The sequence below is a fragment of the Panthera leo genome, chromosome A3 (genome assembly GCF_018350215.1).
Source record: "Panthera leo isolate Ple1 chromosome A3, P.leo_Ple1_pat1.1, whole genome shotgun sequence".
NCBI classification, from domain to species: Eukaryota; Metazoa; Chordata; class Mammalia; order Carnivora; family Felidae; genus Panthera; species Panthera leo.
The window spans coordinates 129,037,489-129,054,073 of record NC_056681.1 but is presented as its reverse complement, the minus strand read 5'-3'; the positions used below and the strand labels follow the sequence as shown (position 1 = coordinate 129,054,073).

The 16,585-nt window shown below is 37.1% G+C and overlaps 1 long non-coding RNA gene across 1 annotated transcript in view; it reads right to left on the bottom strand.

The window, feature by feature from the left end:
• The window catches only part of LOC122216607, a 153,000-nt gene that overhangs the window by 84,056 nt on the left and 52,359 nt on the right, over positions 1–16,585 (bottom strand). The window lies entirely within an intron of this gene.

Here is a 16,585-nt window from a genome sequence, read left to right as displayed (position 1 = left end):
CATATTAGTTCCCATTCCTTTCCTTCCCATGAATCATCCAGGTTTGCCAAGCTTGGCAAGGCCAGGGTCAAAGAGGCAGCCAGGGCTACTGAGGCACACAAGACCCAGGCCAAGAAGGTGACTGAGACTAAAGGAGTGACCAGAACTTGTGGGGCTTGGGCGGAGAAGGCAGCCAAAGGGGTCAATATATTGATTATAAAAGAGGGAAATGAGCAAATAAGAAAATAGGAACCATGTTTCTCATTGGGAAAGGGAGTTCAAATGACACAGCTAGAATAATTCCTGTGATTTGGGGATTTGAATTAGAGGTATGGATGAATTTATACTAACTAACAGAAGTAATTGACTTAAGTACAATTTGGAAATAAGGAATATGTTGCCAAGAGAACCCCCAGATGCCAAAAAGACATTGGGTGCTGGAAAGGTCAATAACTTCTTTGGGGGGCAGTGTAAGAGATAGAATGTACCAGAGAAATCTGCTCTGCTCTCTACAGAGACCTCAGTTACATAAGAAATAAACCATCTTATCCTCTTGTTGTGTGTGTGGCATCTTCAGTCTTGATATCTGAAAAAAATTGGGGTGGGATTCCATCATGCCTCTGTAGTTGGGTTACGGCACTTACGATGGAGAAAACAGGTAGGCACCACCTTAGCAACATGATCTAATTTCACATCATCAGTGATAGGGTAAATATCACGTGCCTTCTGTTGTGATGAACAGAGAATGACACAACGTTATTTCTGTCATAGTCTTGCCAAAAATGCATAACCTCCATTAATTATAAGGAAATGTCAAATGTAAAGGGAGGGGAACTGTACAAAACAATTGGTCTCTAGTCTTCAAAATATCACCATGAAAGACAAAGAAAAGATTGAAGAACTACTCCAGATTGAAGGAGATTAAAGACACAAGTAAATGCAGCCTGTGATCATGATTTGTATCTTGGACTAGAGGAAAAATGGGTTTTGTTTGCTAGTTTGGCTAGAATTGTCTCATTATTTGGACAATTGATAGAATTTTCACAGGGTCTGTGTACTGGATAGCAATATATCAAATTCTTGATTTAAATAGTTTTTTCCCCTATGGCTATATAGAAAAGTACACTGGTCTTCTATAAAATACACATTGAAGTAAACATAAGGAGACAAAAAGAGAGAGAGAGGAAGAGAAAATGGCAGAAGAAACACACATGTGCTAGAATGTAAATAATTAGAAACTGGGTAAGAGTTATAGGTGTTTTGGTACCATTTTTGCACTTTTTTGGTAAATTACATTTATTTCAAATTGAGAAGTTTAATCTTTACTGAATAGAAATTTAGCCTCATCATAATTCCCAATTTCCAGAAAATGCACTATAATTAAGTGGTCTGTAAGACCATGTTAAGCAAATATTTCTTAAACAGGACCCCAAAAGCATAAATCATGAAATGAAAACGTGATATAACCATGACTTTAAAAATTTATTTTTAAAGTTTATTTTTGGGAGACAGAAAGAGAGAGAGCAAGGAGCAGGGGGCTAGAGAGAAAGGGAGACACAGAATCCAAAGCAGGCTCCAGGCTCTGAGCTGTCAGCACAGAGCCCAACACAGGGCTCAAACTCACAGACTGTGAGATCATGATCTGAGCCGAAGTCAGACGCTTAACCCACTGAACCACCCAGGCACCCCCACCATGACTTTTTTATATTAAGAATTGTTCATCAAAAGACATCAAGAAAGTGGTAAGTCAACATACTGAGGAAAAGAGAGTCACAATATATATCTGACATGAAACTCATATCCAGGATATACAATTAATTCCTACAAATCAATAAAAAAAAGGCAGAGAGTCCAATTTTTAAAAATTGAGAATAATTTGAGAAAATACTTCACAAAATAGAATATCCAAATGGCCAGAGCTCATTAGTCATCAGGCGAATGCAAATTAAAAGCATAACTATATATCACTACCCACCTACAAGAATGGCTAAATACCAAAGACCAACAATATCAAATGGTAACCAAAGATGTAAAGCATTGGAGCTTTCACACATTGCTGGTGGGAGGGTAAATCTGTCCACCCCTTGGGAAAATACTTTTGCATTACCTACTAAAGCTGTAAACCTACATCTGTCCTATGACCTAGCAATTCTATTTTTAGGCATATACCCAAGATCAGTGAGTGCACATATCCACCAAAAAACAATAGAAGAATGTCTGTAGTATCTTTATTCATATCACCAAAAAGCCATAAACAATCTAAATGTCCATTAACATGAAAAACAATAAGCATGGTACAACCATTTAAAAATGGACAAAAAAAGAATAAACTACTGATATACACAGAAACATAGATTAAACACAATGATATCACATTGAAAATAAGCTAGACACAAAAGAGTACACACCGTGTTATTCCATTTATATGAAGTTCAAGAATAAGCAAAACTAGTATATAGACAGATGTCAGAATATGTGTTAACTTCTAAGGGGAACTTGGCTTAGAATGGGCATAAAGAACCCTTCCAGGGTGATGGAAACGTGCATATCTTGATACAGATGGTAGGTGGTAGTAACAAGGGTGCTTACATTTATAAACATTCATTAAGCTGTATGCATAAAATTGCATACACCTCAGTGAAAAACATAGATGGGCTCAGGGCTATCTATTTTAAGGGCTACTGGTTAAATGGAAACTATTTTGAACTTAGAAGAGTCTCTACTGTGGCTTTGACCATATTTAAATCCTTCTTTAACCCTATATATCTTCTCAAAATGTTATAGGAGTAAAATCAAGTCCCCACTAAAGATTGAAAATTCAGTCATATCTGGTTGGCAAGACCTGGTGTGTCTGTATTGAACAATCTACATTTATATGTGTCATGCATGACAACAAAGGAAATGAAAATAGGCTAGTTTATTGCGAATCCCCAAGTCAGAAGGTGTCTAGTTAAAAAGGTAGCAGAAACAAAGTTGAATTGAGCCCTCATGAATCCTGGATATTTGTAAAAATTGATATATTACGAGATGGAAGAGTCTCCTGCAAACTGTCTCCTACCAGCATCTATTGTTAATTCTGTCCCAAACGTGGTGTACATGAAAAGCCTCCAGCAACATTTGGGTCAGGAGTCCCTAGCATCTGGAGAGCTTCAGGTGAACCCTGCATGTCCCACTCACCTCCTGGCCCAGCGCAACCCAGTGGGATTGTACCTATTTCTCATCTAGGATGAAAGTCCCCTGCTAAAGCCTTTAAACCTGACCAGCGTCTGCCAGTTCCTCCCCTGGGGGAGAAAGTCCCTTCCCCCATCATCTTGGATACTAATGTCATATTTAAAATCGACATATTACCCCCTGACACAATGGCCCATTTTTCCTCCCTCACACAACCAGTAAGCTCTGCTGCCTGCATTGCGGCTCTGATCACTCAATGGGTTGGACTTCCTTGGACAAAGACCCTGGCCTCCAAAATAGAACGCCCCTCAATAAAAGTTATTAAAGTATTGTCAGGACATAGCTTTTGAGGATTGATTCTGTAGGCAAATCTTTTTTCTAGAGCCCACACCACCCAGACACAGCCACTTCTTATTCCTCATCACACTATTAGTTGGCATCTTAGTGTTCTTGCATCAATGCTTACTCTACTTACTAGCATGCCCAAAACATCAGAAAATCTGGAAAGACCAACTATGATCTCTAGGAATCCCTCGTACCAATTACATGACTAGGTCAAGAGTATCTACTGTCATATGACTTGTAGCCTTGCAAATTTTAGAATAAGGTCTAGACTAGCATTCAACAGCTTCGTACGCTGGAAGTCAATATTCTGTTATTTATTCTGTTATAAGCTGTAAATGGAGAGAAAAGGGGAGAGAATAATAAAGCTGATCACCCACATACATGCTAATGGAAGGGGACTGCTGAGTTGTGAATGATGTTGAAAGCTGAGTGCAAGTGGGAGGAGTGAAGAGGAAGGGCCAGCAAAGTGGCATCTCAGAGCGGGTGGCGTAAGGAACGACTCCACGTTCTTCAGTTCCACTTCCATTTTTGACCATGTACCTTAGATTGCCAAACTTGCCAAACTCTGGTCTAGAGTTGATTAATAAGAGGCATTATTGCAACTAAAATCCTTCATCGTAGGTGCAACAGGGAAATGGTCCAAAAGGTTATCAGGTCCCTACCTGGCAATTCAGCATCCAGTCTATTATCCCTATCTCTCAGATCAGTAACCCTTTTCCATCCCTACTGTTTTGTCTACATTAGAACCTTATCATCTCTTATCTGGAATACCGAACCAGTCTCCTAGCTTTCCCTCTTCCCAGCTTTTCCCCTCAGAGCCATATTCCACATGGTACTCATGTTGATCTGTCTGAAAACTAAAATATGACCGTGTTATCCTTTTTATCTGCATCCTCCAATGGTTTCCAATTGTTTATTACACCCAAGCTCTTCAGCCATGAAAGGCTCTCTGTAATCTGGTCCTCCCCAGACGTATGACCATATGAAAGCTTGACTCACTAATCAGAGCCCTTACTAAGTATGTACATACTCTGTAAATGTTTGTTGAATGAATAACTAATGAATAAGTAAATATATAGATGTCACTGGGGCACCTGGGTGGCTCAGTCGTTTGAGCATCCAACTCTTGACTTTCAGCTCAGGTCATAATCCCAGAGTCATGGGATCAAGCCCTGGGCCGGGCTGTGCACTGAGTGTGGAGACTGCTTAAGATTCTCTCTCTCCCTCTGTCCCTCTCCCCCCACTCATGCACGCTTTATTTCTCTCTAAATTAAAAAATATATATGGTCAGAAAAGGGAATTCAGATAGATAGATAGGTAGATAGATAGATAGATAGATAGATACAAGGGGAGTTGAATATTCTAGATAAGTTTCAAATCAGTTTTAGTTCCCAGCAGAGGGTTTGGAGAACAAGGAACTCCCTTTGACTAGATGTGTGCTCCTACATTCAGCATGCACACGTTTTGTTGGGAATGAAAGACTATCCTGCTGATATGTAGGTTTCCAACCAGATGTTGGCTCTGGAGAAGCTTGAATAATAGAAAATCCTTGAGGCTAAGTCTGTTCCTTAAGTTCCCTTTGTTCATATTTACATCTGGACAGAGACAAATATGCCTATTTCCCACGTAAGCATAACTCCCAGGGAGCAAATGTCCACCGCAATTGATTTCAAACCAGCTATGGAGAAACTATACAGTAGTTCATTAATGTAGTTTCCATCTCTCCCTTACTCCCAATACATCTTACAGACAGTAAAATTTATCTTCCCATAACACTAATCTCCCTACCTCCTCCCTCATCTTGCTTTATTTAATATGCTCCCTCCCAGTTAACATGTTAGCATTTTAATAGCAGCATGCTAGCATTTAACAGGAACCTTTAATTTTTAGCTGACATTAGGAATGAACAATGGTGAAATTTTAGGGACCGTGTACAGCAAACTGCTGTAAGAAATCATTAGAGACAGAATGGTCAGAGAAGGGAATTTCTGTGCCAATCACCTTGATCTTCATTAGTTATTCTTAGCGTATTTAGCAATTTATGTGCAGCAAGTCTTCTCTGCAGACTGCACAGGCGGTACACCCTCGTTTCACACTACAAATGGCGTTAACTTTGGCACCCCTGCACAACTGATTCCTCCCCGCTAGAATATGAGCCTGGTAATAAAAATCCTATGTTCTTGGCTATTCAAATTCTCTCGGAATGTTGGCATTTGTTTTGAAACCATCTTTCTGAATGTATCCAGAGCTGCTATGTTTATGTATAACAGAGAGTGAGAGAGGTAATAAAGCTAAGATCGATTGCCTAGTAATAGCCATGATTCCATAGACATTAAAGGGTATTTGTAATTTAGGCTCCATAATATGGCCTAATGCCCCATCTTGTGTAGCTATTGATTTTTCAATAATAGGACAGCCCCAGAAAACCTGCCAGGGCTCCGTCCTCCCTGCTACATCCAGCAAAGAACAAAACCCAGTCTTGTTTATAGGAGCCCAGCCTAGAGAATTGTCTTCTATCCTGGAAGCTAGAAGGACTCTGGCTTATGAATCCGTTTGCCAATGTTGTTCCTGCAAACCTCTCTTTGTCCATCTCTTCAAATATTCAAAACAACAATAATTTAAAAAACAATGTTAAGAAGAGGATTTTTATGATTTAGTAGTTAACAAGGAGAAAGCCCTGAAGAGAAGAGCCCCCTACCAGTGACTTCTCTGACCAGAAATGATGTCCTGAAATGACCCATCACTTTTTTACACATACCAAAGACTTTTCTGGAATGGCCCTTCCAGACACTCAAAAAGCAAGAGGACAGACTTTGGCTTTATTGCAGTTCAAATGTTGCCAAAGGGCAGCCTTTCAGACAAATATATATCTCCTTCACTTTGCTATTCTCAAATAGGGAATGAGTTCTTTGAGAGTATGCCTGTTTGCTGTCATTTCAGGGTCCCAGGTCATATCCTTGTTCTGAAAAGATTTTACCTACCCTTGAAAGACTGGGTTTAGCTCTATTTTCTCCTCTAGATATATAATCACAGAACTCAAGCTTTTTGGCTTCCACCTTAAACTGTTTGGATAAATAATATATTAAGAGTTCAAGGTCAATGACTCAGTAATAAGTAGCTCTTACTACTACATCCATGCTGGCCTTGTTTTGTGTTTCTCTAAATGGGCCCTTGTCCTATTTTTGTATGATTAAGCTTTCACTTTTCCTAAACCGTACAAGAAACAAAACCACAGAAACAGCATAAATTCACATTCTGATATTATTACTGGCCAACTCTGTGACCTTGAGTATGCCCTTTTAACCTTGATGAGCATAATCTCCTCATCTGCAGTGAACATTCCTCTGCATAATCTGAAAGGCTAAGGCAGTGGGTTCTCAAATATTTGTTCTCAGGAAACTTAAAATCTTGTTGACCTCAAATAGCTTTTAATTTCTTTAAATAAGGATTTTATTCCTTAATATTAGAAGTCAAAACAAAAAAAAATTTAAAGAATATATATTAATTCCTTTATAAATAAGAATTCCATTACATGTTACCACAAGCATTTTTGTGGACATAACTATATTTCAAAAAACTTAATGAGAGAAAAGCACCATTATTTTACATTTTGAAATAATCTTTTTAATTCCTGGCTTAAGAAAAGACAACTGAATTCTCATATTTGCTTCTGCATTCAATCTGCTGCAATATGTTTCTTTGGTTGAAATACATGAAGAAAATTTGGCCTCTCCAGACATATAGTTGGAAAAGGGTGGAGTGTTTAAATAGCCTTTTCAGATAATTATGGACATTCTGCTTTTATTCTACACTAAAATTGGAAGAGCGGCAGCTGCTTAAAGGTTGGTTACCATGTGGAATCTGAAACCACATCAATGAACTTTTTATAATCTGAGGAGTTAAAATCTAGTTATCTGCACTTGAATAGATTTGTGCTCGCACATTTTTTGCCACACTGATCATTTTGGAAAATATCAGTTCATGATACTATGCAGATTTTCAAAATGTTGACACATTCCAACATACAATGTTAAAAAAATCACACTTGTTGGGGGCCTGGGTGGCTCAGTCAGTTAAGCGTCCGACTTCAGCTCAGGTTATGATCTCACAGTTCATGGGTTCGAGCCCTGCACTGGGCTCTGTGCTGACAGCTCAGAGCCTGAAGCCTGCTTCGGATTCTGTATCTCGCTCTCTCTCTGCCCCTCCCCTGACCACACTTTGTCTGCCTCTCTCTCTCAAAAATAAATCAACATTAAAAATTTTTTAAAAATCACACTCATTAACATCACTGCAGATTTCATTAGAAGAGTCTTTAAATAAGGAAAAGCTTCCAAACTCACGATGGTAGATACAAGTTTTACAATACTAATATTTATCTGAAAACATGAATTTTATCCTTGGCCAAGAATACCATCAATTATCGCCCTTAATGTAACAAGCTCACTTTATTCATCTTGGAGAAAATATCTGCCAAGTACCCAAGCCCGAACAGCCACTGCCTGTCTGTTCTTTCAAGTACAAATGGGTGTTCCATGAGGAAAGTGGCTAGTTCAACTCACCCCTCAAACAATCGTGCCAGTGTTTTTCCTTGAGACAACCATTGTACTTGATGTGCAGCAGATAGAAGTTTTTAAGTTTATTTTTATTTATTTTGAGAGAAAGAGCAAACGAGGGAGGGGAAGAGAGAGAGGGAGACAGAATCCCAAGCAGGTTCTGCGTCTGCTGTTGATACTCAAACTCACAAACTGTGAGAGTGTGACCTGAGCCAAAGTCAAGATTCAGATGCTAAACTGAATGAGCCACCCAGGCACCCCCATCAGATACAGTTTTTACCCACATTTTCCAAACTGCATGCTGAGGCACCCCTAATACACCACCAATAACTCAGACAAGCTCCACAGATATTTTTCAAGGCTGACACGGCAACATCTATTGGATATTGAGCAAAACACTACATACAACAGGAAAGAAGGGTGACGGCCAGTGTGACTCCAAGGTTTGAACAACTGGTAGAGTGAACAACAGGTATATCCCATTAGTAAGTATTTGACATTTATGAATGACATAACATTACTGCTTTTTTTCAGTTGATATATTAAAACTAAACTGTTTGGGCATACTTACTTAGTGAATAGAACTGGTAGTTTTGTTTATTTTGATCTAAGGGCCACCATAAAAAAAAACAAAAAAAACAAGAAACAAAAACCAAACCAAAACAAAACAAACATAAAAAACAACAGCCCTGGGCCACTAGTGGAGAAACCTTAGGAACCTGAGTTTTATATGATCACACAGTATTAAATGGCTATGTACTCAGAGGTTAGATTTTAATAAAAGTAATATTTCTTACCATTTAATTAAAGGAAGTCTTAGGCAAAATTGTTTATTGTTGAGAGTGCCTGGGGGTGAAAATGACAAGAACTACTAGAATAGTTTTGGGCCACGGCCTTGATTCCGGCGAGGGTGCCAACAACTTTACCCGCCATTGCCTTTGCTCTACCAGTAAATGCCAACATGGAGAAAAAGGCAAATGATTTCTCAGTGCTGTTATGAAAATAGTTTTGACCTTATACACCCATTGAAAATGGATCCCCAGGGACCATACTTTGAAAACCACTGGGTAAAGGAACGATCAGATACAATCAACGTGAGGATGCTTTCTGTATCATAAAATGCTGGACCCATTCTAATTGCTACTGGCAACGTCCCTGGTTTTCTGTATGTTTCTATACGCTTGTCAATTTCAGACTCTTGTAACCAGATCCACTGAATAAGGCAGAAATCTTGATAACAGGATATGATTAAACAATATACAGGTTAATATAAACAAAAATAAATTCATTGAAAGGGAATCGGGTCACTCATAAAATTGACTAGAGGTCTGTCATGGCAGGCTCCCACATCAACCAAGGGAGGAAAAGTAGAACCAGGTCATTCCCCAGATAACAGCACTTGCTGCCTCTGGACGCTCACTATCTCATCACTGAATTCTTGACTCCGCTGTGGCCGCTAAAGATAACCTCTGCTAGACTAACTCCACCTGTGTCTCATTCTTGCAATAGTCAACTTCCTGTGTGGGGGCAAGTAATTGACTGTCGTTTAGTCATGCACCCATGCTGTCTGGAGGCAGGGAGTGGAACCCTCCCCTTTCAGCTTCCGACTCCCATCTAGTTAGAGCTCTAAAGGCGTTTGTTGCCAAGCAGTTAAATTGACAAAGCTTGACATTGTTCAGCTCTTTGGCAAACAAGATCCAAACACAAACTTCTTTCTAATCTGCAACTTAAAAATATATTTACCCCTTGACAAAATTACTCCACAAGGGAAGACATTTCAAAAATATCATCAGTTATTCCACCCAGCTACAAGTTCAATGTACCCCGGCGATATCTATTTCTCCTAAAGGTAGTTCTTTGTGATTTTTCCCATAATATTAACTATCACCTTCATATGCTTCATCAAATAGTTGGGAGAAGGTGAAGGAAAAAGAAGAAACTAAAGTATATACTTATGCAATTAACCCATAAGGAAAGGAAATGTAAGTATATGCTACAGTATTTAAATGTGCAACTGTTCACTATCTTGTTATTGATGTTTATAACTTTTCATATACTTTCTTTATGTTTTTCAAGTTCAGCAAGTATCTTGGTTCTTTAAAGGCAATCTGCAGTTTAGTTACTCAAACCTTTATGCCTAATGGCTCTGAATATTTAGGGTCCTAACTCCTAGTAATACTAAGAGATATTCAGTGTTCTGGGGAATCTCTGGGGAATCTCCGTACTGTGCATACTCTGTTACCCGCCATTCATTAGCAACAACTCTATTTTCCCTAGAGAGCTAGATTCAATCACCCTAGTCAATACCGATAACCCCTGTTTTAGCTTGTTTTCTTAGTGATGAAGAGATCCTGACACGGTCTGTAAGAACCATTGGAACTGTTATTGGATCCCCTGGTGAAGCTTTCTTCCCTTGATACTAAAATCTGTAAACCAATAGAAGCAAGAGTAGCAAGGATGGGAAGCAAAAAGTATGCAAGTGGTTAATTAGAAGGAATTATGAAAGCTGCCATTCTCAAAATCACCTCTTACTTACCCGCTCCATAGTTTATAGCTATGGAAGAATCAGCACCACATATTAAGGACTAATTTAGAACATACACTGTATCTAGAAGGTAAACTGTTTTTCCGGCTAGCACTGTCGCTTATATTTAATATCCCATTCCACAATTATACAATATCAGGCCCTTCAGGATGATGGGTTTAATAATGCTTTCACTCAACATCTTTTTTTTACCATAAATTTGTTGAAAAAATTTTATATAATTTACCATGTATGGGAGACCATGACGGTACAAAAGGCATTCAGTAGATCCTTGAATTATAGTATTGTTAGAAACATGGGAACTAGGGAAAGCAAATCAAAAGACAGTTAAATGTTTATTCAGTGAGAACCACCTCTTCCATGATTGGGGTCAAATACCATCAGTCTGCTGCTAGGTAGCTGACTAGTCCTGCAAGAATATAATAGACTACCTGGGGCTCAGGATAGGTTGGTGCTAGTGAAAGGCTGGGAACTCAGCAGTGGAAAAAGATAACTCTGTGTTTATGAGGTAAAATTATGGGCACATAAACAGTCACCATGCCTGCTACTATGGCCACTTAGTTGAACCCATTGGTAAACCACTTGGGTGGCTGGAGAATGAGGATAACTCACATCTATTCCATAGGGATGGTGAATTCCCTTCCAGAATGTTTGTTGTTTTGTTGGTTGGTTAGTTTTATTTTGGTTTTGATCAGCATTCATATGGGACATACGTATTCTTACATTTTAAGCCTATTTATCCATATATCTACTGGTCAGATGATTAGCCATTGTCGATTAATGGCTGTGGGTTATGACTTCATACCATCTCTTCTTGAAGAAAAGTGAATATTGAGATATTCTTCCAATGTTCTCAGTGGGGAGAATCTCTCTCCCCTCTTTTCTCTGTCTTCCCTGAATGAGGTTAAAACACTCCCACAGTCCATTTCTGGTTATACCAGTCATTTGTGCAGAGCCATGCGTAAACCAGACTTGACTTATTTCCCTTCTTAATTAGGAATTTATGGTTAACTTGCCAGAAGGCCATAATTGTGAGCTGGAGGGAGACACTCAGCAGATACATAGAACATTGGAAATATGAAAGAGTTCATGCGATTTACTTGCAAAATCAGAACCTGTGTGATCCCATTTCTGTAAGCACACTTCCAGTTGATAATGGAGTGCTTCTATGAACTCCCAATTTTATGCCAAGGTGAATGAGATAACACCCAAGACATGATGGGAAGTCTAGGTAGCCTAGTTAGCATAGTTGCCTCATGGCCCATAACCAAGCATTTAGTCAAGGAGTTGGCAAACATCTTCTGTAAGGGGCCACATCGTATATATTTTAGGTTTTGTGGGCCATACAGTCTGTAGCCTCAAGTTAACTCTTCTGTGGCAAGTGAAAGCAGCCACAGACGGCAGGTAAGCAAATGAATATAATTGTATTCTAATAAAACCTTCTTTATGGACACTGATATTTGAATTTCATGTAATTTAACATGTCACAAAATATTATTCTGCTTTTTATTTTTGTCCAATCCTTTATAAAGATACAAAACCACTCTTAACTCTTAACTTTATACAGAAACAGGCCGGAATGGCTTGCGGGGGCAGGGAGCATAGTTTGCCGGAACCTAATCCAGGCTCTACCAAGGCCAAATAAGAGTCCAAGTGTTACTTTGAAAAGGAAAGCAATGATTTGTCCAAGAAGTTATAACTTTACTGCAAAACCCTAGGAGACTTTGCTATAATTCAACCTTCAAAGGCTTGTCACAGATACAGGCAGCTTCCTAGTCTGCATATTGGATATGCAGGCTCACAAAAGCAAAAGTGTGTGAGCAGTTCTGCAGCAGCTAAAATCAGCTAGAGGGTCATTCTCCCATATGAGCTCCTCCTAAAAACTGGCTGCCTTTTCGGGTCTCCTGGTAAATTGGTGGGCAAATCACACCTAGTGACAACTGAACTTCCAAATAGAATTCACTCATTAAGACTACTACAAACAATTGGTAATAAGTCACATTTTGATACCTTTATCAACACATGATATTTTAATGTTTTTTCTTATGAATCAGGTGGACAAAATATGATGTTCCATAAATATTTCACATTTTTTAACTTAGATTTTTTTAATCACAAAAATTGACTATTTTTCATGTTTGCATTCTTTTTTCTTTCTTCTGGGAATTTCCTGTTCATATCATTTGCCCATTTTTCCATTAGTTTTTTTTTTAAACATACCAATTTGTTTAAGCTTCTTTATTCCAGATATTAATCCTTTCTTGTTAAATATATGGCAAATATTTTTGTCCAGTTGTTTACTAGTATTTTAACTTTCATAACATGTCATTTGTTGTATAAAAGCTTTCTTTTTTTTTTTTTTATAACATCATGTGTTTTCCTTTTCCTTGATAGATTCTGGCCTTATATCTCACATAGGGATACCTTTTCCATTCCAAAATTATAAAAGTAATGTTACATATTTCCCTAATTCCAAGAGATCTGGTTTTGTTTATTTGTTGTTTTTATAGATATCTCGTCAATCTATCTGATATTATTTAGTTTTTGGTGTGAGGAAAGAATATATCTTTATGGTTTATTAAGTAACTTACTAAATAGGGAGTCCTTTCCCCACAGATTTGAAATACCAACTTTATTTTACACACGATTGTCTATTGTCTTTTCTTAAATATATGATTATTTATATATGCTTTTACATTCATTTTTAATGTTTACTTATTCTTGAGAGAGAGACACACAGAGCATGAGCAGTGGAGGGGCAGAGAGAGAATGGGAAACACAGAATCCGAAGCAGGCTCCAGGCTCTCAGCTGTCAGCACAGAGCCCGACGCAGGGCTTGAACTCACGAACCATGAGATCATGACCTGAGCCAAAGTCAGACGTTTAACAGATTGAGCCACCCAGGTGCCCCTATTTTTAATTAACCTAACTATTAACTATTATAATTAACCTAACTTTTGGTCTATTTAAAATCCTGTCAAGGCAAATCCCTTCCTTTTTCTTTCAAAATTTCCTTTGCATTTATAATCTATTAATTTTTCATATAATTTTTAAAATAAGCTTCTCAAACTCTATTACAACTTGTTTATTTTAACTGGGATTATATCAGGGTTTGTATGACACTTTTATGAAGACTTATTTAATATATTCAATATTCTCATTCAGGAACCCAGTATGTTCATCCTTTTATTTACTGTTCTTTGCTCCCCTTAAGTAAAGATTTGTAAGTAATTTAAACCCCTCTGTATTTCTTATTAAGTTTATTCCGAGGTATTTTGCAATGGTTGCTGTTATTATGGTGATAATCATCTTTCATTGATATTTTTTAATTTCTTTAATGCTACTATGTTAAAGAAAGACTGTTGAATTGTATAACTGATTTGTATACTGCCAAATTAGGGAATCTGATTATTAGTCCTAAAAGTTTCTATTTGATTATTTTGAATTTTAGGTGTAGAAAATTACATTGCCTGCAATTCACAGCAGGTCCACAAATCCTTACCATTATTTATGTTTCCTACTTCTTTTCTTTACCTGTACTTTAATTAAGTTCTCCAGTGAAATATTAAGTACAGAGTAGCAGATATGGCAGTCAACTTTTACTGCTAATTACAAATTCCTATAGTATTATGAGAGATGGTCTTTATCAGGTGAGGCAGTTTTTCTTACTCTTAATTTTTAAGGATTTAAATTTTTTTGTAAATTGGTTTTGAATATTATCAAATGACTTCTTACATATATTGTGACTATATTTTCTGCTTTCACATTTTGAAATAAAGAATTTATTCTTTATTGAACAAATTTAATCATGGTGTGTTTTACATAGGCAATTCTTGATAATATTTTTGGATCTTTGTATCTATATTCTAGAATAAAATTTGTCTGTAGTTTTCACTTTTCAATGAGTGATCAATATGTGTTTTTTTTGTTTTTTGGGTTTTTTTTTTTTTAATGATTTTGCCCCGTTCACAGAACAAATGCTAAAGTTCCACTGGAAAGTAGATCATGTCTCTTATGCTGATTAATAATCGAAATAACTTATAAACTGTCTAGCCATAATTAGGTTAATAAATAAGTTCCTAGTGAAATACTCTGAGCCTCATTTCCCTTTGTGTGTTAAGTCTCTAACGGCCTTTATTTTTTCATCTTCTAAATGGTTATTGGTCTATTTAGGTTTTCTATCTCTTCTGGAATCAAATTTTATATTTTCATGACAATCTTACATTTTATTATGATTTTAAAAATTATTTACATGCATGGCACAAAGTGTTCTGTCACAAATTTTTGGAATACATCATGTTCCTGTGATTATATTTGTTATTTCTTACAACAATTTTCACTCTATTTTCCTTTTTTCCTCTTTCATCAGACTGACAAAAGAATTGTCTATTTAATGACTCTTTGCAAATAACCAGCCTTGGTTTTCATTTATAAGCCTATCTTTTATATGGAACTGTAATTGCAAGAGTGTAAAAGTTAATCTTACACTAGAGAATATAAAGTGAACAATCATTTCATTCTATGTGCTTCCCAATCCCCCACTTCTCCCTGGTGGAAACTATTGCTAAGAATTTGGACTGTATTCTTCCAGAGGTTTCTAAACATTTAATTGCATCTAGAAAAGGTGAACAGATTCATATGGTACTTATTGTATCTTGACTAAATTTTTGTTTAAAACAAATCCCAACTTTCAAGAAAACACAACCTTTACAATTAGTAATAATCATTACAGTAAAACACTCATGAAATATTATAGTCTTATATCAGTAATGGCTCTGTTATGATCCACCTGTTTATTACTTATTGATAATATGGACATAGCCAGCAATCTACTGAAATAAAACTCAAATACACATAACGCCAATGAAATTGTTCATTAACTTATATTTGCTGTACATGCAAACATGTTATGAAAATACTTCTTTTGCAATTATAAAAATATATACTGTTGCATTTACAGTTTGCACCGCAAATGTCCCTCATTAATTCAGTTGTCCAAGAAATACATGCTGATGCTGACTTTGCCATACCCATTGTTCTAAAAACAGAGGATACACCCAGGCAGATTAAAGGAAATACCTTCATAAAAACTCATAGTTCCTACTCTACTCACTCTTTATTATCTTTCATATTCACGTGATAATGAACTCCATTATCACTAAGCCTACTTTTGTTTTACAACCCATTTCCAATAACTTTGGATGTTGTTGTCCATGAACATGATTCTCTTAACTTTATTGCTCTCTTTCCTGTCTGACTACTGGTGCTTTGGTTTCAATGTAATGGCTTGCTTTTCCTAAGCCTAAAGCACAGTACAAATGAGGAAGAAAAATAATTTCCTAACAACTTAAGAAGACTGCACACAAATAGAACCAATGGACACATAAAAGGCAAACATATATGAGAAGCTTTAATTACTCTAAAAATATGCTAGAGAAGAGAGCGTAGAAGAGAGGTGAGAATCCAAGAGTCATTAGAAATTTGTAAAATTGCTAAGTGTCCAAAAGGGAAGGTCATTTAAATTTTCAGTCATATCTTATCATGGGGGAGGGACGGATATCAATTGGAAGTTTATTTACATTATCTAAACACCTGATAGGCATTCACAAGTCCTCATATTTTTGTTCATGGTTCTCCTTTCTCTGGGTAGCTCTCCCTCCCCTTGACTGTTTAGCAGATTCTTATATATCTTTCAAGAGTGAAATTATCACTTCCTCTGTGAAGTCTTTCCTAACCTCCCAACTCACTCCCAGGTAAAATGGATCATACTTTTCTTTGCACCTCCCTATACCCTGGAGCTTGTTTTCTTATCTGAATCCCTCTGTGAACTCTAGGTAACTTCAGTATGTATTTTACCCCTCTATAATCAATCCATGTCTAGCACAGAGTGTAGGTCCAACAAATATTTGTCAAATAAGAGAGAGGCTGGTAATGTCCCATTCTCCACTGAACCTACTGCCTGATTGTTCTTGGGTTCTCATGTGTTCAAGAT